Source organism: Columba livia, chromosome 9 (assembly GCF_036013475.1).
Source record: "Columba livia isolate bColLiv1 breed racing homer chromosome 9, bColLiv1.pat.W.v2, whole genome shotgun sequence".
Taxonomy (NCBI): Eukaryota; Metazoa; Chordata; class Aves; order Columbiformes; family Columbidae; genus Columba; species Columba livia.
Window position 1 is genome coordinate 3,025,895 of NC_088610.1, and position 22,091 is coordinate 3,047,985.

General features: G+C 37.0%; 1 long non-coding RNA gene across 3 annotated transcripts in view; it reads left to right on the plus strand.

Annotated features, from left to right (window-relative positions):
* LOC110355367 (uncharacterized) overlaps positions 1 to 19,785 on the plus strand; it is an 85,184-nt gene extending 65,399 nt beyond the window's left edge. The window contains exons 7-14 of one of the 3 annotated variants that reach the window (XR_002407996.2): positions 404 to 536; positions 1,230 to 1,588; positions 2,296 to 2,441; positions 9,976 to 10,012; positions 12,518 to 12,706; positions 13,187 to 13,344; positions 14,362 to 14,524; positions 14,926 to 19,785. This is a non-coding gene — a long non-coding RNA (uncharacterized LOC110355367). The remainder of the gene's footprint in view (positions 1 to 403; positions 537 to 1,229; positions 1,589 to 2,295; positions 2,442 to 9,975; positions 10,013 to 12,517; positions 12,707 to 13,186; positions 13,345 to 14,361; positions 14,525 to 14,925) is intronic. The other 2 variants (XR_002407999.2, XR_002408000.2) reach the window with 2 other exon arrangements.
* Positions 19,786 to 22,091: the final 2,306 nt, after the last annotated feature.

The window sequence follows — 22,091 nt, forward strand, 5'->3', positions numbered from 1 at the left end:
ATGTTGATGGACAATAGTTCTGCCATGAGTAGGTTGTAAGTTGGAGATTCTGGTGTCTCGAGTAGGAATAATGGATTCTAGATAACTTACGATACACAAAATGTTTCAGATAAATCTCACTGTGCATTAGTTACATTACTAACAGATCATTTAAGCTGTTGATGGATGGGCAGTTCTGCATTGCGAATGGGAGGCGCTGACCCATATATCACATGGGATCACAGTAGCATCTCTGGTTGTTACTCACATAACTCAGGAAAATGGGATTGTCGAGCTACAGTCTGTTGATAACATTGCAACAGGTTGTGCATAACACCATAATAAAAAGGAAGAATGGAATTAAGAAGGTGTTCAAATATAAAATTAAGGTATTAAACTGGAGATATTTGTATTACTCTCTAAGGTGGTATCGGAGAGCTTACACGGAGCATCTGTTGGGGCATCATCTTGGCGGATTTGTCTCCAAACCACCCCACTAATGTCCACTGCGCACCACACATGAGTGCCATGAGTACAACAGCTACCGTGGAAATACTGTAAGTGCTAAGCCAAGCTTTCACTAAATGGTGAAAACAGTGAGAAAAGTGGGGTTGTTGGGCTCAACAGACATGAGCTGTAGGTGTGTGTAATGGGGATTGTGTGGATGTGGGCAGCTGAGAGAGGAAGGTACATGGATGTGGCCAAGATACTGCAGATGGACCAGAGCTGTGCGTCAAAATACCACTCAGAGACAGCAAAATCAAAGAAGTTAAGTAATTGATAACTGCAGTGATATTTATAACTAAATATATATATATACACACACGTATATAAAAATCGACTTGATATAAGCCTTTATTGTATTTATCAGTAGCTGTTAAACAAATATCATCAGAGAATATACAAAGCATGCAGGCTATTCACTGGGGCACAAAAGTGCTCTATTTGCCAGAACTGAATGAGTGACAAATCGAATCCAAGAATCTCCAGTCGAGAAAATGATATGCCATCTGCTCATCATTCATTTGTGAAGTCCTTTCATACTGGGACGGGAGAGATATGATTGAAATGATTACGGTGCTATGGACAGAGAAATGCTCATGTGTATTTTTATCCTTTTAGGAAATCACATGGAAAGCCTCATACTTTGATTTTTGTATAAATATAGATTTCAGATTCTGAAATAAAGTATATCTGTTTAAGGTGATGAATCTTAAAAGGTAAAAAAAGGTCATTTTTCTTCCTTGTAGTCTCCCAAGCTAATCAGCTGGATCCCTCTGATGAATCTTGGAGTATTTGCCATTGACCAGCAGTGGGTTGGCATTGACAGCAAAGGACTGATTGCCTCAAAGAGAAGCAAGCAGATGAGTCAAGGGAATTAAGTTAAATGTAGACTGCTAATGAAAGGGACAGGCTCTTCCTTGAAACATCTCTAGAGACAACTGTCAAAGCAGCAAAAAATGAACCAGCATAATGACAGAGAGTGATTTTTGTACAAATGATTAATATGCACAAGGAAACGCTACAAAATGCTTATTGTAAGGCTGTTGAGTCCAAGGCAGTAAATGACAGTTGTGGGGATGCATACATTTGCCTTTGCTCAAGCTTGGTAAGTACCATGAAGCATTAGGAATAATTCCATAGTTGTTACATTTGAAATTTCATTATAGTTCTGATTTTGTTCCTTTCTAAAATGTATCCAAAATGGTAACAGATACCAGCTTTCAGCATTAGTTTTGAAGGATTACGTCTTATTCCAGACATGTTTGAGATAAAATAGATAAAGAGTTTCTGAGCTTCCCGTAAATCCCATCATAATTAAAAAAAGGAAATTTATTTTAAGCCTAGTTTGAAGGATTTCTTTAGGATGATACTGGTGTAGTTTACTCTCCACTCTGATTGCAATTAATAATGTAGTAATAATCAAAAAGAATATGAAGTAAGAATATTGACCAGAAATAACGACTCTGAAAAGCATTGCATGTCATGGCAAAACTTGTTGGCATCTGACAATGTCAAAGACTTTTGTCTCTCACTTTTGATATTCAATTTAGCCAGATCTGAGTAGTGCATGGCTAAGTGGTTAAAATAATTGCTTTTATTTTATAGAAAGTAAAGTAACCAAGTGAGTTTACAGTCCATGTCAGAGCTGCCAACTTTGAAAGTGAACCAAATTTAGAAGCCGTTACATGAAGAGTCTACAGGAGGTTAAATTTTAATTGTTTCTATAAATAAATATCTTCTAAACTAGGTATGTATATAATTTGCAGAATGGTTTTTATGATACCTTTGCCCCAACTTTCTTGTGTTCTACAGAAACAGTCTTTTTTAAGGAAGGTTTCTGTTCAGTGATTACTACAAGCCCTTGACTCCAAAGAAGACAAATTGCAAGGTCCAAGCTTGTCTGTGGAAATCATGATTGATAGACAAGGGAATAAACTCGAGCCTCCACCCTCCATTAGGTATTACAGCCGAAGTATTGAAACATGAATTGTTTGCTTTTGGAGACAGGACAGGTACAAGATGTCAAGAGGAACAACTAGTTTGTTTTCCCTGATTTTTATTTATGTTTGCAATGTCTGTGTGTTTGAATGTAGCTGGTGGGGCTCAGTGAACTGTTGAAGTCTTGCTCAAGCACTAAATTCAACAGAAAAGATAATTTGTGTTAGTAGCGAATCACAAAATTAAAAATACGTTCATGAATGATCAAAAATGTCAACAGTGATGGAAACATGTTAACAGTAATGGGCTTTGCAGAGTGCTGATTGGCAAATGAAAAGCAGAGCAATTGTATTCTCAGTTTCACCCATTTGTTGTCGTATTGCTAATAGCAATCTGATGGTCGATCTAATGCTGGAAATGTGGTGATACCTGCAGAAGAGAAGTGCTTGTAAGACAAAGTCTGATAAATTCTGTCTGACAAGGCAATATGAGATCGGAAAGGGAACAGCCTCTCTTGCTCTAGCAGCAATAACCAAGCGTGGCCCTTGCCGTGCAATCATGGCAGTATTAACTAGAGTATGAGATGAAATAGGTCCTCTGAAAAGAAAGGTTATTTATGCAATCTTCATTACAGAGCTGTGTCTAGACCTGTCACATTATATGTTCCCATTACATGTGGCTAGAAGGGAGGTCAGAGTAGAGCAGAGCTTGCAGGTCCCAGGCTGAAGTCACCCAAGAGGTCTGTGGTGTGGTCAGTGTTGCTGGGGAAGCTGGGGAGGAATGACCATTTCTGCTGTGTTGGACAAATGGAGACAAGCAAAGAAACAAAAAGTGAGCTTTTTAAGTGATCTCCAGCCCTGCAGTTGTGCCAATGAGATGCCCCAGGGTTAAGCCACCTTCTGAACAGGGAACAAGAGTAAAACCTCACCAACAGATGGATGAAACTGGCCAGCAGACTCATCCCTTTCTATGTACAATACATACATGAAATATCAAAAGGAACAGGAGAAGAATTTCTCTAAGAAGTATTTTTTTTTATTAATTTAAACACTTTGAAATCTTTATATGTTCTTAAATGAATCTATAAGGCTAGAAAAGCTACAATAATCAGGAAAATATTATTTCTATTACTGCAAAACTAAGGCTGATATCTAACATTCTTCTCCAGAGGTCGAATGTGTCTTCTGTGTCACTGTAACGCTGCTCAGAATGTCAGGGGGATGTTATAGGATTTATTAAAATGTTATGTTCCTGCACAGAGCAGGTTTTGGTGTTTGGGGGAGATGTCATCTGGAAATTTTTACCCGTGAATCTCCTGTGTACCATCCCCACTCTTGAATGAATCTCTCTCAAAGACAGAGGAGATGCTGCTGTCTGAAATATTTAATGGTAAAGAGAAATGTGTAGCTATGCAAAGCAGAGAGCTGGACCGTGGAGTTCAAACCACGACGACAGAGCCCTAGCAGGCATAAACAGCAGGACAGAAACGTGCTGACAACCTTGAAAGAAAAGACTTTCCTTTTATGAGGTCAGATGAAGCCATTCTACTCTTTATGGGTTTGAATGATCTAAGGGAGGTTTTTGGAAGAGCAAAGATTGCCTTATGGTGTTCATTATCCCTTGATCTGCACAAAATGTTCCTATTCATATTAGAGATGATTTCCTTGGCAGTTTTTTCGCCCACGCTCTTCCCCAGGCCGTAGATGCGCAGCCCTGTTGAGCCCCAGCCCCCTTGGTTGGATCCTTCTGCTCCAATTTCATCAGAGTACGCCAGGATTTATGAGCCGCAGAAGATCAAGAAAGCTATTTTTGTATTTATGTTATTATTACGGATGTTATCAGAGACCCGGGAGGTCCTCACAAGTCTCCCAATTTGATTTTATGGTAATGTTTTTCTCAATGATAATTTATGTGAGAAGTTCTTTATCGGTGCCAGTAATAAAGTGTTGGCACCACATGTTCCTCTGCTGCGTTTGCCCAGAGAGATCAGGCTCTGAGTGGTTTCCTGGGGAAACCATGGAGACAATTTATAGTTTCCAAATTTGTGTGAAAAGCGTTTTTGCCCTCAAGTGCAAAGCATTCATTACTAAAAATGAACTGCAAAGGTTCTGCTCACATGGAAACATTCCTTTTACTATCACAAATAAAATGGGGTGCAAAGCGGGAGACTGTATTTTTATTCCTGAATATTGTTATACTGTAGAATAATTTGGGATACAAACTGGTGTCCTAAATAGTTGAAACTGTGAACTTTAAATATCTTCTGTCAGGGAAAATATTGTCATAGCTTTTTTAAAAGTCAACAGAAGTCCTGACGTTCTAAAAACTCCTTTTGCACCTCTCGGTAAATGTAAAAGAAAAAGAAAATTCCTTGTATTATGTGGCATCTCCTATCTAATTTTAGGACAAAAATGAACTTTTGGGAAAGGTCTAAAAATTTGGTTCAGCCACCATTTTATTATCTTCAGAATATGGAAAATACATTCTGCTTTATATTTGAAAGAGGTTATTTTAGGGACTCCAATAACTCAAAAAATGGGCAGTTTTAAAACTATCTAGGTTGGACTATATTAAGACCATTTTCTTCTTGCAGGTGAATGACTATGACAGATTCAAAACTAAAAATAGTTGCACAATAACTATAATAATACGGAAATTATAACAGGACCCTGACAGGGATTTTTCTGGCCATTGACAGTACCTATATATATAATTGTGGAGGAAGATGTTTCAAAGGACTAAGGCCATGTCCCACTGGTTTTAAACTCCATGGGCATAGAAAGTCCTCGTTGTAGTAAAAGGGTAGTAAATTGTGTGCAAGTGAACTCTGCTATTATATGTACCTCCATGACCCCAACCAACAGCAGCTTTTACTGCAGAATTCAGGGAGACAGCAAAAATATTTCATATTGTTTTAGTGCATGACCTGGCTGAAAACTTTTCTTTTTCCCCTGAGTTATTGCTTCAAACTCTGAGAAGTTGTTCAGCCTAAACTATACCCTGGTTTGGTTTGTTGGGTTGTTTTTTCTGTGCATACATTTAAAAATTATGTATTTTGAATAGAGGTCAATAACCCATGGATTAAAGACTTGATAAACAAAAATCAAAAGGCTTTTTTTTCTTATAATCAATACCACCTGCCTGGTAATATTAGGTACAGCTTCTTGTTCAGGAATTCTCTGACACAGAAATTGCTGGAGGCTGGGAGTTTTTTCTATACAAGCTTAATAACAAGGTTATTCTTGACATTTTTTCATTGACACCTGCTGTTAGCCACTTGGTTAGATGGCTCGTTCAGTCTGAGCCAATACAACCTTTTTCTAGTAGTACTATCCCTTTTTATAATCTGTTTTTCTTAATGTCCAGACATTATGTTTGATCCTGGATAATATTAGTAAGCTTATGTATAAAATATATACATATATATATATGAAATTTTACTGCGAGTAAAATACAAAATTTCATTCTAGAGACAAAATGTTTTAGCAGGGAGAGTATTGCTTTACCCTGTGAAGAGCATTTTTTGGCAATATTTGTAAATTCTTCTCATGTTTCCGAGAGAATAAGGTAAGTGGGCAAAATATGAGACCTTCCAGTAATGAGATTGTTCTTCTCTTCCACTCAGCCTTGTTAGTGTTAAAACCTGCAGTTCACCTCTCCAATTGCCAGATCGATTGAATAATGCAAAAATTGATAGAAACACTGTACATTGCTTGAGGTAGCTCAGACACCTCTAACTCCTGAAGATTAGTGATGCCCGGTTTGGTGTTTAGTTTGAAATGGCCCTGATTTAACCGTGTAAGGAAGAACTGGAGGAAATACCTGAAATGTGGACAAACAGGAATCAAAATTCCCTCATATATGAGGTTTTCTATGAAAATGTACTCGTGTACCTTGCAATGTATCTCTTGCACCAGATGGCAGTAACATGCTCTCTATAACAGAGGAAAGTGCTTTGGCTACCAGGTTCAATGTTCCCACGTATCTTTATTATAATTATGTAAATTGCTTTATAAAAACAAAACAAACAAACAAACAAAAACCACCACCCACACACTAATAATTATGAGGCAGCTTAATGATCTTGTAAAGGTTTGGTTAAATACCGCTGTATATTTTCCTACCGCAAAAATCTATACTGAAGCGGAATAGTTTTGTAAATCCCACTTTTTTTTTTAAAGAGGAGGAAGTATCTTAATGTACCAATGTATCCTTTTGGGATTTATGTTGAATTATTTGCTTTCCAAGAGGATTTCTTCTATCTTCTCAAGTCGTTTAGCTCATATCCACACTTAACTCATGTCTGTTTAGTTATGGAGACCTTGACTTTAATGGGCAGTGTACTTGCCCAGGCAAGGACAAAGGGATTGTTGAGCCTTAAAGGTGTTGAGTAGCATCCAAATACTGGTGGTGTCAGTATTTGTTGTGTCAGTGTATCTCAAATCCTGGCATTTGAGAGGTGTTTAAATAACTTCTAATGGAAATCTGAAGTTCTGTGTTAACTATATAGTATATACTATAGGAAAATTTCTTCCTGTTGGCTCCTTTGTAATGTGTAACGCATTTTTTGGTTTATAAAACCATTTGCAGAGCTGGTGTTGGCTATACGATCAACTATTCATATTAAGTGCACATAAATTCTCTGAAGTTAGAAAGATCTTGATTTGTCTCCTTCAGGAGCAAATTTGACTTTGAGTCCAATATCATGTTGACCAACCCTTTAAAATTCAGCTGTTAGTATATTTTAATACATTTTTCAGAGCATAAAGAAATTATTCTTTCCTGCTGGGGACTGTGATTTGCAATGGACATTTTAGGTAACCATAAATGTATGCTAAAACTCCTTAAAAAAATACCGACATATTGTTCAGTTAAATACTTCTAAAATTTACATTTAGGATCTTCTCTTTCATGTGTTCAGCACCAAACCCACCAAAATTACTTTTAAAAAAGCTTGAATATGCACTTTCTCAACAGGAACATAATGAAGATTCAGGAAGAATTTGTACAAGGTAGTAAGAAGCTTAAAAAGGGCATGTAAGATGGGAAAAAATTATCAAAGAAGACTTTTTCCTTAACTATCAGAGTCTGTAATAAAAACACAGCACACTCTTCCTAAGAAGAAATAATGCAACGTGGGCATTAGGTGCATGGGCTGAGAAACCACATCAGAAATACTACCAGTCTGGGATTTATGGCAGATATGGTCAGTTCTAAGTATTATGGACTAGGACAGTAACGGTCTTTTTTCCTCTCTAGATGATAAGGGTTGTTTAGGACATGAGGAGACCCGCTGCAATGAGGCAGTGAGATGCTTTTGCAGTGGATACAACTCTACTTGAGCTTTGCATGCAAGCAATGCATGACTTTGAACATCAAAGATGTCCAGAGCATTACAGACAGAGGAATGCCCTGTATTTCTTTACTAATTAATTCCCGAATATTGATATGAAGATGAACTTTTTCCTACGTACTATTGTATTATGGTATAATCATTGTGTCTATTTTGCCTTCATATTGTATTAATGTTTCTGCGCTTCGTATCTACCAAACTTCCCACCTCATTGTGTAATTTTTTTTAGGATTTAAAATTATGAGTAACAAGGAGATGGACAAGGGGTGAAAGATGCCTGAGCTTTAGTTTGCCCTGTTGCATCTGAGCTTTTGCAAGAGGAACTGCTCCTTTTGTGATGGTACCAGAGTCTGCATTGTTACAGATGGCATCAGATATCTGGGACGAACAAGGAAAGGCAGATCCTATTCCTCATCTGTTTGGAGAAGAAAGTCACTTCATCATGAAGTGAATTATCTCATCCACTAAAGGTTTAAAAGTTTCAAGGCTGGTATTAAAGAAAACAGAAGCGCAGGTAACAAAGGCATATTTGGAGAGCAGCAGCAAGATGATCAGCCATTGATGACAAAGCCAAGTTTTCATGGTAGGATGTGCAGAAGCACATTGTAGACATCTGTTCTGCGTGCAAAGCGAATAGCAAACGGTTATTTTCTCAGCTCTTTTCAAGTGAGTAATCTGCTAGAAATTGAGCAGAATTACATGGAATATAATCATTTTAGTATACATAATCTGAAAAAGAATAGATCTCTAAACAGATGAATTCATAAATTATGTATTTTTGACATTAAGATACATCACAGGGACCCCACAGATCAGCCTGTCTTTGAAGCTGTAGTACATGCAAAACACTTTCAGACCTTGCTGGCATTATTTAACCAACATGTCTGGCATGACACCACCAAAAAACTTCAATCCGCCATGCTGTCCCTAATCCTATTGAACTTTCAGACTGGCACCTATCTAACTGACCTGGCACTAAAGTGTTCTACTGTTGAATTCTTTTTCTAAGCCAGCACTCCTATTTTTAGACGTCTAAGTTTGGTGTGTATTTGGTAGTCAGAATAGCTCTCTCTTTATATAGTTTATTCTATAATATTTTTTTCTTATATTCTCTCTGTAAACTATAAGTGTTATAACTACATGTTTATATATTGAGGTAGAGCCATGTAACATTTGTATAGATGTTCTTTCATATAAAGGTAGGAGGGTAAGATCAATGCTAGGGCTCTTGGGAAGGCTGGTCTCAGATCCTGGCCAGGATCCTCAGAAGCCACCTGTGACCCATGGCTGGTGACGTATTCACCTGGCACACGCAGGATGCTTTGCATCTTCATATCCATACAAAAGGCAAGTCTGGTCCTCAACAGGTTGAGGATTTTATACGGTTTTCATTAAAAGTCTGAGGGCAGTGGGGAATTTGATTTCCTTTTCTGCAGCCATCTGTAAGACGTGTGAGAACAGCTGCTCCGGCAGCGGGTGCCAGCTCCTAGATTTCCTGGGAGAGAAGCTAACAAGGTTTTAGGAGGTCTGTCCTTTAGATCAACCAAGCCTGTCATTGGATGTTGCTGGGTTCGCTTCATTAAACACATACTATATTTATTAAAAATTAGGAGGTAAATACCAGGTACAAAATATCTTCTTCAAAAAATGTCTGGAAATTGCCACGGAGGAGAAACTGTACTGAAAGACTGTGTCATGAAAACAGAGTTTCTGATCATATTTTTAGTAGTTTATTCATAATTTCATCTATGGAAGCAAGAGCAGAAGCAAATTGAATATATAAAAATAGATAAATACGAATAAGCATGAATATTCAAATTGATCTAAAATGAATGGAAGCTCATCTCTGTTGAAGTGTGGGTGTTTATCATGTTACATGACAGAATCCAATATAGTCATTAGAATACTGAAATGATTTATTCAGGCAAGTTCTTATAGTCCTGTGTGCATGAACAATTTAACAAATTCTAGAGGCAAATTTCCGATGTTGACCCATTGTTCAAGATCTGAGCAGCCTTGTTAGGTGAACAGGATACCCATGGCATGACCCATCAGCTGATGCTCCTCAAAATGGCTTCAGATCTCTGGACATAACATGCTCTTGGCTATATTTGTTTTTTAATAAACTTTCACAGTGCTTCATAATGCTCCTATTTATTCAGATATTCATTATTCTACTTTTGTCCTCTTTTCTTTTGTAGAGGCAAATCACCCTGACTAGTGTTTCACCACAACCAGGTAACCAAGGTTATCCATTTCCACTAAGTGTAATGTTCCGAACTACATAGTTCAAAGACAAAACTGCAAAATAGCATATTTTATCTCCAAAACTTGTCCAGACTCCAGTGAAATAAGATGTATTTTGCACAGAGAATTTTTAGGCTGATTATTTCACAAGTTAATGGAGTGCCCAGTTATAGAAATCTCACTAAATCTGAAGGCAGTTCTAGTTTTCATTCCTGCATGTTTAAGTAGTAATAACAATAAATACATTAATTTCCTATCATAGTAATACACTGAATTGTCATAAATTTTATTAGGTCGAATCAAAGATACTGTACTGAGAAGAACACATAGGTATTAAAATTTGACATTTAAGTTTTGTTGATGTTATGTGAAATATATACGTGGTAAACACTGATGAACATTCTGTCTATTTTAATAACATTTAACTAGCTTGGACAAACATTTCAGTAACTACTACAGCTGAAATGCACGTACCAGAAAAAAAATAATCCTTCTGCATAAGAATAAGAATAACTTCTCTTCATAACCTCGTTGCTTAGGGCTTGCAACTCCGCAGACCTTCCCATTGAGCTCTTTAGTTTCCATAACAGAAATCATGCAAAGCTGAAGGTCTTTATCATACGAGTTGAACTTGTATTATATGATATACGTTGCAAGAGACTTTATGTATACTTTTACCACCCTTTTTTAGACATTAGGGCTAATTTCCTTCCATTGTTCACTTATAAAATTATCTTAGAAACAGTTGGAACAACAGCATATTAGATACTGAATGTTACCTGGAGGCTTGGAAATGATTCAGTGGAGACAGTTTCCCAACAGAAAAGAAGCCTTTTCTTTTCAAATAGAATCTAAAGGTCAGATCATTTCAGAAATATCTTGACTATTAGTAGAGATACTTAAAAGCTTGAAGGAAAAATCTGGACCTGTCATTCCCAGTTTATAGTCGTCCTACAGTTCATTTGATTTTAAGATGGCCTCACTTCCATTAGTGTTACATTCTACAGAAGAACACTTGAAGATAGAAATGTTGCAGCCAAAGAAGTTAATGATCTGTAACCTTAAATTTGAGAAGGATTCCATACATTTTTGCAATCTAAGTAGGGACTATTTGAATGCTGTTTTATCTGGTGACAACACTTGAACAAGTAAACATGAGATCAAAATACAGCTTTTGGGAAAAACACTTTATATGCCTGTGTAAGAAACTACTTCTGCAGTGTATTGTGATCTCTAAGGTCATTGTTTGCTCATAGTTTGTAAGAAATTCAGCAGACCACTAATTACAGACGTGTGATGAGCCTGAACATATACTTTTCCACAGCTGATGTTCTGTAACTCAGTTTTCTCTAGAGACGCTTGAAATTATGCTGTTCTTGAGGTTGAATTAGAAGAGCTCCAGGGAACAGACTCACTGTCTGAGAGTAAAAGAGAGGATGGCGAAGGGTTTCTTCTCCAAGAACAGTAGTCTAAGGCAGTGTCAGATGCACTCTTGAGTTCACTGGGCTGTGGTTAAGAAGAATTAATTTCTTAAGAAATAATACCTAAAAAAGCAATGCAAATAAACAACTTATTCAAAAATATTTTACCTGGAAGTAGAATTATATCCGCTTCAGTGAACCTGAACAGGTACTTTTGTTATTAATGCCTACTAACTAATTTAGTTGCTAATACCTTCTAATTCCATTTTTATCAGCCCAGAAAAATAATAAACAAAAAATCCCAAAAACACTGCCTGTAGCCAAATAAAATCTCGTAGGACACATTTAAAACTGGTTATGTAAAACTTCAAGCTTGATGGATATTAAAAAGAAATAGGAAAACTGTATGACAGTCACAAAGGGTTTCAGCTGCTCGCTGCCTAGCTGCACTCAGCCAAAGAAAGCTTCCAAAACTCTGAAATCAATTCTGAAAATTAAGGCTAGAGGACGATGGAAATCTTTGATTTAGAATGTTTGTAAAAACTTGGAATACCAAGGAAAGCCACGTGCACATAATGACCCACAAAGCCTGTCTCTTGAGTGCAAATCAAGACATGTCATCCTGGCAGAAGACAAGGACAAGCATTACAACTGGAAAGCAGATGAGCAGCCAGTTTGGTACTGGGGAGACTGTATAGAGGCAGTTGACATGTATGCACGTGTTGTCACCAAGACATCTCCTTGGGCAGGACTGTGACTGAGCAAAGGGAGGACTTTGCAGCAGCCCTGCTGAAACAGGGCTGTTCGCTTCCTTGTGGCCTGGATGAGGATGATTGATTAAAACCCCATCTAATTAGTTCATGAAGGGGAAAGACAAATCTATATTCACATCAAGCTCATCTTCTGCAGCTGCTGAACTGTTTTCACTGCCTATTCAAAGGTCCTTCTAAATCAGCAACCTACTGTTGTGTTTTCTTGTTTCTCAAAGTGTAGCATGCAAGTAATGTCACTTGGGCTTGGAAAGTAGATGAACAGATTTGAGCTCTCATAATTTAAATTTTTCTTTTATTTCCAGAAAACCGTGAAGCCTATATGTCGACACAACCTGGACAGGTGGTTCTGAGTAAGATTCTTCTGGATTTCTTGTGAATACTATGATACAGACAAGTTTCACATTTTCTGCATTCGTTTCATTGATTTGCTTTATCATGGTGCAAAGAGATGCAATTACCTGCCAAAAGTGTGTGTCTGGGAATGTTCTCAGGTGATCCAATGTTGCCTCCATTCTCTTTTTGTCTGCTAATGCCAGGCATCAAAACCAAAGCTGGCTCTTTTCCAAAAGCAGTGCCTGTATTCCCTATCCAGATGCGCTCAGCCACGATTTTAAGATCATGAAGGAAGTGATAAGCATTATCACGTCCCAGTTTCACTTGTCTCTTACAATCTCTGTGTAAATTCCTTTGGCATTTCCACAGCTGGGCAAGCTCCACTTTTCTCAAATTGAGGTGAAGAACGACCTTGGCCAGGCTGGCGATTCTTGAGCTGCTTCTTGCAGCAAAACACCAAGATTTGCTTGGCAGAAAGGATAATTTCCAAACTATAACTTTTATACAGAAAGGTTTGAGACCAGCATGGTCAGTGAGCTACCGAGATTAATGACTGTGGGTATAAACCTCCATATTATTGGCAAGAAAGAGGTAGTGTTTTTGCTGAAATGACTTTTCATAATTTTCTCCCACTGTAGATGTTTTCTCTGTAATATATTCCGTGCTACTTATTGGCAAGAAACAACAAATGTTAAGTTGGAAACTTAAAGAAAGAAAGATGTCAGGAAGACATGAGGCCTTTTCCACGTGATGCTGTCACACCTATTCAGAGAGACCATGGTTACTCTTCTAAAAGGTAAGTTTATTAGAAGTTAAATCAGGCAGCTCTGTTTATAAGCAGCAATTACTTAAGAACTCCATAAATTTGAACAAAATTATGTGTTAATGTGTCGATGTGAGTAGTGCAACAGGGTATCAACACTGCATGTTATTATACAAAAGTGATTATTGACACAAGCCTTTAGATTGATCTTAATGTATTTATTAACATTTCTTTTTACTGTCACTGTTGGCCTCCGATTATTATAGTTTTGTTCCTTATTCAGCTTATGGACCGTAACATTAAAAAAGGTACTTGTCATAATATACTCATCACATTGCTTTTTAAATATGTAATACACCTTTAAAACGTATTTTATTAGTCCTAACATTCATCAGCATAGATTTTTCTATGGAAGATTATTTCCCTCATGTGATAACACAGGAATAAGAGATGAGGAGACTGAACTTTACTTAAAAAGTTATGTGGTACTCAGCAAATTATCACATTTCCTGTATTGCATAGAATCAGAAATGAAAGTGTACAGTTTGCTAAGAGCTGAGTAGTGAAGGCAATAATTTCTTTGAAATTTTGACTTGTAAGAAAAGAGTTTAGTGTTAGATAAACACCCTATCATGAGACAAATACCAGGGCTGAGGAGGCAAAATCACACAATAAACTTCCCGCAGTCAATAAACAATAAGTAATCTGTCAAACATAAGTAAAAGTGGGAAAAAAAATAGGCAATATCGGCCTCTACAAACATCTACTAGAGCAACAAGGCATAACAGCAAGAAAATGCCAACACCTCCTATAGAAATTACCAGCTGCTTCAGTTCAGTTTCTCGCAAGTAAATGTCAGCTGAGTCAAAGACAGCAGACACCTTTGTAGCTGGAATATTGAAATTACTTTAAAGACAAATGCCTCAAAAATAGAAAGAAAGGTGTTAGACTTTAAAATTAATATCAATGAGGAAAGCACTAATGAGTAACAGCTGACAAGAGTCAATCCATAAGCTCGGGAGTTCTTTATGTGCATCACTCTTGTTTTAGGCAAATTTCTTGCTGACGGCTGGACCCATCTCTGCTCTGAACTGGTGGGACACAGATGAGAGCAAGATGAGAACCCATAGTAGGTCCACCAAGCAAAGTGGAGTTAGTTTGTCTTTACACTCCTGTAACCAAGCTGGGGATTTGGTTGCCAGCATTACATAAAGTAAGATTTAATTTTCCTCAAGTTCTATGTTCGTATAAACAAATCCTCGCTAGGACTTCTTTCTCATTCATATTTTGGCAAGGCAGGCTGGGACCCCCAAAAATCATTTTTTCTAATTCATCTGCTCATTTAAAGCTTTTATTATGCTTAAAAAAATATTTCAGTGTTTTCATCCGTATTATTAATCTTTTTTCCCCCATTTTTTTTTCCTGGCAAATGTAAGCAATGAATATTCACAAACCCTGGTAAGAGCTGTGCCAAAGATGTGGTTCAAAGCAATAAAGCCTTAGCCAGGAGACTATATAAAGTGTGAACTGCTTGTTCACCATTTATATGCCCCTCCTCCATTTCAGACCTACTCAAACCTTTCTTCTTAATTGACTTTTATTTTTCCTTTCCAGATTCTGTTCATTTTGCTGAATAAAACCAAAAGGGAGAGGGTAGGGACAGCACCTTTTATGTTCACTCTCAGCAAGAAGGAACAAACAACCTCTCAATTTTTTCTGGAAATGGAACATAGAGGAGTTAAAGGAGGAAAGAAGAGGAGTGTTTTAAGCCATCCAGAAGGTGCAAATCAGGATACAGTTGTGCATCTCCCCATAAGAAGGGATAAAAGCCACTGTCTCATGGAAAAAACTCTAAATGTTTGAAAATCTACAGACATGATAAACTTTTGTGACTAGTTTGGGTGGCTCCTTTCTGGTAGGATTGGCTGGGTGTGAATATTTGGGAAAGAGATAATGGATATTTTTTCCATTGCCAGAAAAGGCTGTGGTTGAACTTGCTTTATTTAAAGATTGATGTATGTAGGACTTGAGCAGCAGAAAATGCCATTAAAATTATACTAAACTAATAATAAGTGCCCGTTTTAATCCCGCATCTACAGCAAGGTGAGTTAGAGGAACAATTTTATGTTAGTTCGTACAATAGTATGTCTTTAATTATTATGGGCCAGCATCATCCACACTCCAATCAATCACTGGAAATAAGACACAAATGAATATCCTACTGTGGCTGCCACTTTGCACTTGTCTGTATGTGTGAGTTTATGTAATAATTCTCATAATACCTTAAAAAAAAAAAAAAAAAAGCAGGCAAGAAATAGATGCGCCTTCCTCTTTCATCTAAATTTAACTAGAAAAATAGTTGCAATGAAATTAGAGATGCGCTGAACTATCCATAGGAGATTCCAATCCATTATTAGCCTACTCACCCTGCTACTTATCTTCAAATGCACACACCACCAGCAGAAAGGATTTAGGTTACATTTTAGTAATCCAAATCTTGTAGGTAGTGGGTTTTAGTGAAACTGGAGCACTTGTTACTATAATTTAACTACAAAAAACTCCAGCACTTAATAAAGTAAGAGGTCTGACTTTAATGCACGAAAGCAAGGAGTTTTGTGGCGATATCAGTAAGGCTGGGGTGTCAGTCTGGATTTCCAACCTTAAATCTGAACTTCCTTCATTTGGTGGATTTGTCAAATGTTTAAGAGTGCCTAAATGGGAGCTTTCTTCTGGATGATATTCAAAACTCCATAATAGAGCCTTTTACAGAAGGAAAAAAGGAAAATAAAAACCACACGCACACACAACTTCAAAACAACAACAAAACCAAGGAAGAATGAGTAAATTGGGTAACTTTGACATGGCTGTGGTAAGGAATAGGTCCTTATCTTGTGGTTGTATGGCTGTAGTGAGAGTCTGATATCCAAATTTCTTCCTAGCCATTAAATGAAGGCAAGCTGGGACCTCTCAAAGGGGCTTTCCCTTCTCTCTGCCTCAGTTTCCTACATGATCAACTGAAGATCATATCTACAAATCACAGAAGATATTCTAATTATTAATAATTGGTATGTAATACACGTAAAGTGGTTTAACACGCTTGAATGGGAAGTGTTACAGACCATTTCAGATGGAATTTTAATTACTGGTGACCACACAGGACCCCGACACACAGTCTGTGTCAGCAGAGTTTGCCCCTTCAAAATGTATTCAATTAAAATTGGTCAAGGATACCAACTCTGGGATTTTCATTCCTGCTAGTTTGTTATGGAAAAAGTGAACCACACTTCTGCAAAACAAATATTGGATTGGAGGGAACACATATTGGAGGGAACACATCTTGTTTTGCAAATGTTGCAAATATATTGCAAAATATATGTGTACGTGTTTGCTTATATTCTTGTGCCTCTTGAAACAGCTGCTGGGGTTTAGTCTTGGTTTGTGCATAACAAAAAGTGCATAAGTGCAAATGTTACTGACTTTGGAGTATTTTGAGTTTTTAATCTTCAGCATAATTTAAGGAAAGGAAAATATACAGGCTTATTTGCTAGCAAAATTGCCATTTAACTGAAATCAAATTATATAAATTATATGGCATAAAAATCTGGCACAGTATGTCTGAATCTAACTAATCAAAAGTAATAACTGTGATGGAACATTCAATCAAAAGATTCATTATCAAGTATACAAAAACTATATTTATTTCTCAACTTAATCTGTGGCCTCTGTTTTCAACATAATCCAAATTATTCCTTTATTAATGGTGCTATATGGAAGCAGGAAGCACCACTCTGTGTGGAACACAAATGTGTCATGAAATGCTGTAAAATCACATTGTGTGGTGTATGAAAACATTCTGGCTTGGTTTTAATTCTGTAAAATTCAACAAACACTGGTCAACAACATATTTTTACATACATATGGCTATAAATGATTGCAGAGTCCTCATTTGTACATGTCTTCTTGCCAGTGTGCCCTGAGCTGCTCGAGCACTGGTTAGCAGAGGTTACTGAAAGGGTCTCCCAATTAATAAAAATCAAAATCAAAATTCAGTGGTTCAGCTGTCACACATGGATCTGCATTTCTGACAGCATATTCATTACTTAAAGCACCCTTGGTTACTGCTTTCTATGTTATATCACGCTTGCATGCTGAGATAGATTGTGAAGACAAAGTTCACTCGGTGGTGGAATAAGTTAGTCTAATTTGAATTTGAAATGGATGACATCCCATTATTCGGCTTAATCTAAATTCAGAAGAATATGCAATTAAAAGTGTTATGTTACCTATAAAATTTAAATCCTGAGCCGCCTATAAATATCTAGTTCTGCAAGGTAATATTTGGACCATATATGAGAATATAAGAAATAATCACCGAGGCTGGATAGACAGTAATTGGTACAGATGATAGTAAAAAACATGAGGAAGTTTTTTATTACGTTTCCACCAGGATAAACAAGTTTTCACAACGAGTAGGTCTAATAAGAATTGATGTAGGTGTCAAAATATATTGCCATAATTAACTGACATGCAAAGCCTTATTTATTTATTTATTTATTTTTCTTTTTTCATTTTTTCATTGTAAAAGCCACAAAGACATCCTGAGCCATTGCTAAGGTGATGATGTGGTGGCAGATGTGTGACCCCCGCCTGTTTGTTAGAGTCACCAGGATTCACACACAGGTGTAGCAGTTGGAAAATCATGCCTGAGTATTGGTGGGCACGATGACAAATTCTGTTCTAAATACTTATATCCTATGTACAGACCTATTCCTTCACTTCAGGATCTTGTTGGTTACCTGAAACTCAAGATTTATATTATTAATTCTCCTAAGTTAACCACTTTTGACTAAATTAAATCTGTACTTGTTAATTGAAGTTTTGCTACCTAATGACATAATAAACCCATTTGTTATCAACAAATGCATGTTTTTTTCTCCTGCTTCACTGTGGTGAACCATAGAGTCTAATGGTGTTACATTTCTTCCTGAGAAAGTATAATTTTCAGTGTCTTTGAGCAGGTAGGAACTTGTGTGCAGACCCTTGGACAAGCACAACACCACAGGGTGGTGTTAAAATTCACTTGCTGGAGCTTTAAGACCTGTTATTTGCTACATTTCTGGATATGCAAGAATTGGCGCAGTAGATCCTAATTTGAAGTCATTACTGTCCATTTTCTAACAGTAAGCAGCCGGCTAATATCACAAACATCAGCCTTTGCAGACATCTTCCTTAGATTTCTGCACCGAACCGAGAGTTTAATAAGCAATTAATTGCTGAAATGTGCATAGCTATCTGCAATACCCATTTATAGACATTGCAACAAATTCAGTTCAGAAGAATAACATGGAGCTGGCAGGTATTTTTAAATGTACCTGTTTAAAAAATAATAATAATAAAAATTTAGGGAGATCATTTGTAGGAGGTCCAGACTGAGGGTGAAAAGGACAAGCTGTCACTTTTTCAAGTTAACTTTTATAGTTGTCACTGCCCATATAGGCCAAGGGATAATACCTGAGCAGCCTCTTAAAAGTAAATGACCCAAATCAGACAATTAATAAAGCATCACTATGTAATGGCACACTGTACATATGGTATTTTCCTTAAGACACACATTTTTTTAATAGATTCTAAGATAAGTCCTTTGCAATCTACTGCAGTTCAGCATGTCAAGGAATTTGCATGAAGACAGCAATGTACAAAATCAGTTAAAAGGCCAAAATCAGTATATTTTTAGAGAGAAACGGCACTGAGCCCTTTTTTAGAAAGCACGGGAACACAACTCTTCCCACCTTATTTGTATGCAAGAGGATGGTGGGAGACAACAAATGCCCCCCACCTGATACAGGGCAATATATGATGTCCCTGGAATGTCACCCCCACACACTGCAGTCTGCAATATAGTCGCTTATAGATATTTAACCATGTTATGAGTTGAGGAGTTTTGCAGTAAGTGTTTGTGGGTTCAGAAGGAGAATAAGGGGTTCTGTTTCTTTTAACTTGAGTTTAACCTGAAGAAGCTAAACACATTTTTCTTTCTCTACAGCTGAAAAAGAGCTGAAGTCCAGGGAGGGTGTGTCTTTGCAATAAATCCATGTGCTTATAAATCTTTCCTGACCTTGCTTGAGAAATTTTAATAGCTTTGAAATACAATTTTATTGCTTTAAAATCACCAAAGCTGTGCTTTTTCCTCTCGTTGCCCAGCCTTTGCTCCATGAGCTATGCCGGTGGCTTATACCTTTAGTTTATAAACAACTTGTTGGTAAGCGGGAAGCCTTTGATTTGTTTCAGTTTGCCAAGAAATAATGGAAACGATCCATCGATAATTACAAACTGGTCATTAAAAGGTAGTCTTGTATATATTCATGTGCAAGTCTCTAACTGCCCTCAATTAGGCGCATCAGCAATGACTAATCCGTCGGCCCATTCTGCAGCGTGTGTAGATTTTGAAAAAAAAGCCAAAGTATTTAAAATAAACTGTCCAGAAAGGTTTGGAGTGTTTTTATACACAAAGGGAATGCTAAGTAGCTCTTATGGTGGATGCTTTATAGCTAAAGGCAATATTATCTAAGAGGCCTATTAGGTACTTGTTGATGTAAATTGCTATGGTCTTTAATGCTACTTGTAGTTCCGGAAAGTTCATTAAAATTAAGGTACTGGCTTTATCTAATTAAGCAACCAATATCCATCTCTTTCAGTTTGTTTCCTCTTAAACTGGTTTTAAAACCAAGATTTTCTTTGAAAGCTCTTGATGATATTTTATATTTTTACTCACGTCTCTAACTATATTTATCTGATCTTCTAGTAAACCCTTTAGGGCTGAAACTAGTGAATTCATTATCTACTCTCCACTACTAGAATGCAATACAATATTTCAATACCATTCAAAAGAATAAAATAAACCTACTTTTAGACACTCAGTTCCTCATTCAGCTTTTTTGTGTATAGCAAATACAACTAACTGCAGCTGGGGATAATTTTTCATATTTTCCCTGTTGGTGTTTTATTAGCTATTTCAGTTTTGGATTTTAATTGAACCAAATTAATTCTTGCCAACATAGAGTGAATAAAATGGTAAAAATTATGCCCAGAGTTTTGTAAATGTTACATCTATAATAAGTGCTGGTTTTAATGGATACATGCTCTCTTAGATGGAATGTTTGACCTCTAAACTAAAAAGAAAAAAAAACAGACCATTCAGGAAGGATTTATATGGTAGGAGAAAACATACTTTAGTAATGCAGCAGGAAAGTGATACTGATATTTTGTTCGGAAGTGTTTGCACATGAAATGTGCTGTGTAAGTTAATTTGATTACTAAATTGGTATACAAAACTGAAAGGCTGAATGCCCAAAGGAGAACACAGCTCTCAATTTTTCAAGCACAGCGCTACAACTGAAAATAATAAATTCAATGTTAATATGAAACTTCTTGGCTTAAAATGTGCAGCGCAGATTATGTTGCCCTTCTTGCTGCTGAATACTAATTTTACATGTAAACATTTCTTAATCCGGTCAGAACTGTTTGCAATGCAACTACTACTTAGTGTGACTCCAGAGGGAACAAATATCCAACAATCTCTTAAAAACTAGAAATTGCAAAATTATATTTCTTCACAAAGTGGGTCTGAAAATATCATAGGTATGAAACTATAGATGAGACAGTCTTCAAAGTAAATTGTGTTCAATGATGGCTATCAGCATCCCTAGTTATCCTTTGCTAGGGATTCCTGTTTCCATGGCATTGCCCGTACTTCTTACGATGTCTATAAACTCCTCCTGCAGCAAAGCTAATCTTGACTGAACCGGGTCCACAGGGTAAAATATTCTTGGTTCATCTGTGTTGTGCATCAACCTAAAAATAAAAATGCCCATGCAGTCAGTAAAATTAAAAAAAAAAGAGGATTGGTAGAGCAGAAATAGTTAAGTTTCTTTTCCCATTCGCTACAGGAAAGATCAGTCTTTAAGACTGGTCTTTTCCATCAACGGGTTACAGAATGAAAACATACTACTTGTGTATAAGATCTAGGGGAGAGCAAAAAGAGATTTTAGTGAACAAAAGGATGAGGATTTGTTTTCTCTCAGCCTACTATGGGGCTGTATGAAGGCTTGCCAGACACTATAGTGTGTTAGGAGTAGGTGCTACTCTGCACAAAGCCCTTTAAATTCTGAGGCTGAAAGGGGGAAAATAAGGTCTTGTCACTCTCTAAGATGGGGCATTCATTCACCTTGCAAAGTTATATTATGTTTGGCGGTCTGCATCTGCAAACAAAGTTTGATTTAGCAGACTTTCCTATTTACATTTGCCTGTGCCAGCAATGCTATATCACATGGCAGGGGTACCCGTGGGCAATCAGCTGGCAGGAGTCTTGTTTTCTTGTCACAAGAGTCCTGTGATTCCCAGCCAAGTGTACATACTCACTGCATTATATATCCTTGCCTCACAGCAACAGCCATGAAAAAATCCTCCAGCTCAGAGCTGCTTCAGGCTGAGAAGTGATTTAGATCGTCAGAGATATATTTTACCTCTATAAATAAAAACATCTTCATGCAGCCATTCCTTTATTAAATTGGGTGGATCTCCAAAGTGACCTTCCATCAAATGGTTGGTTCTTCCTTCCCATTAAAAACAAACTTCACTATTTTCAGTTCATAATTTATTGTGAGTTTAATGTGGGCGCACATGTACTTGTGTAAATTAAATTATGTGACACCTGGTGGGAGTGGTCAGAAACCAAATGCACATTAAATCACATCCTATGGGGGCTGTTCTATATGCAAAGG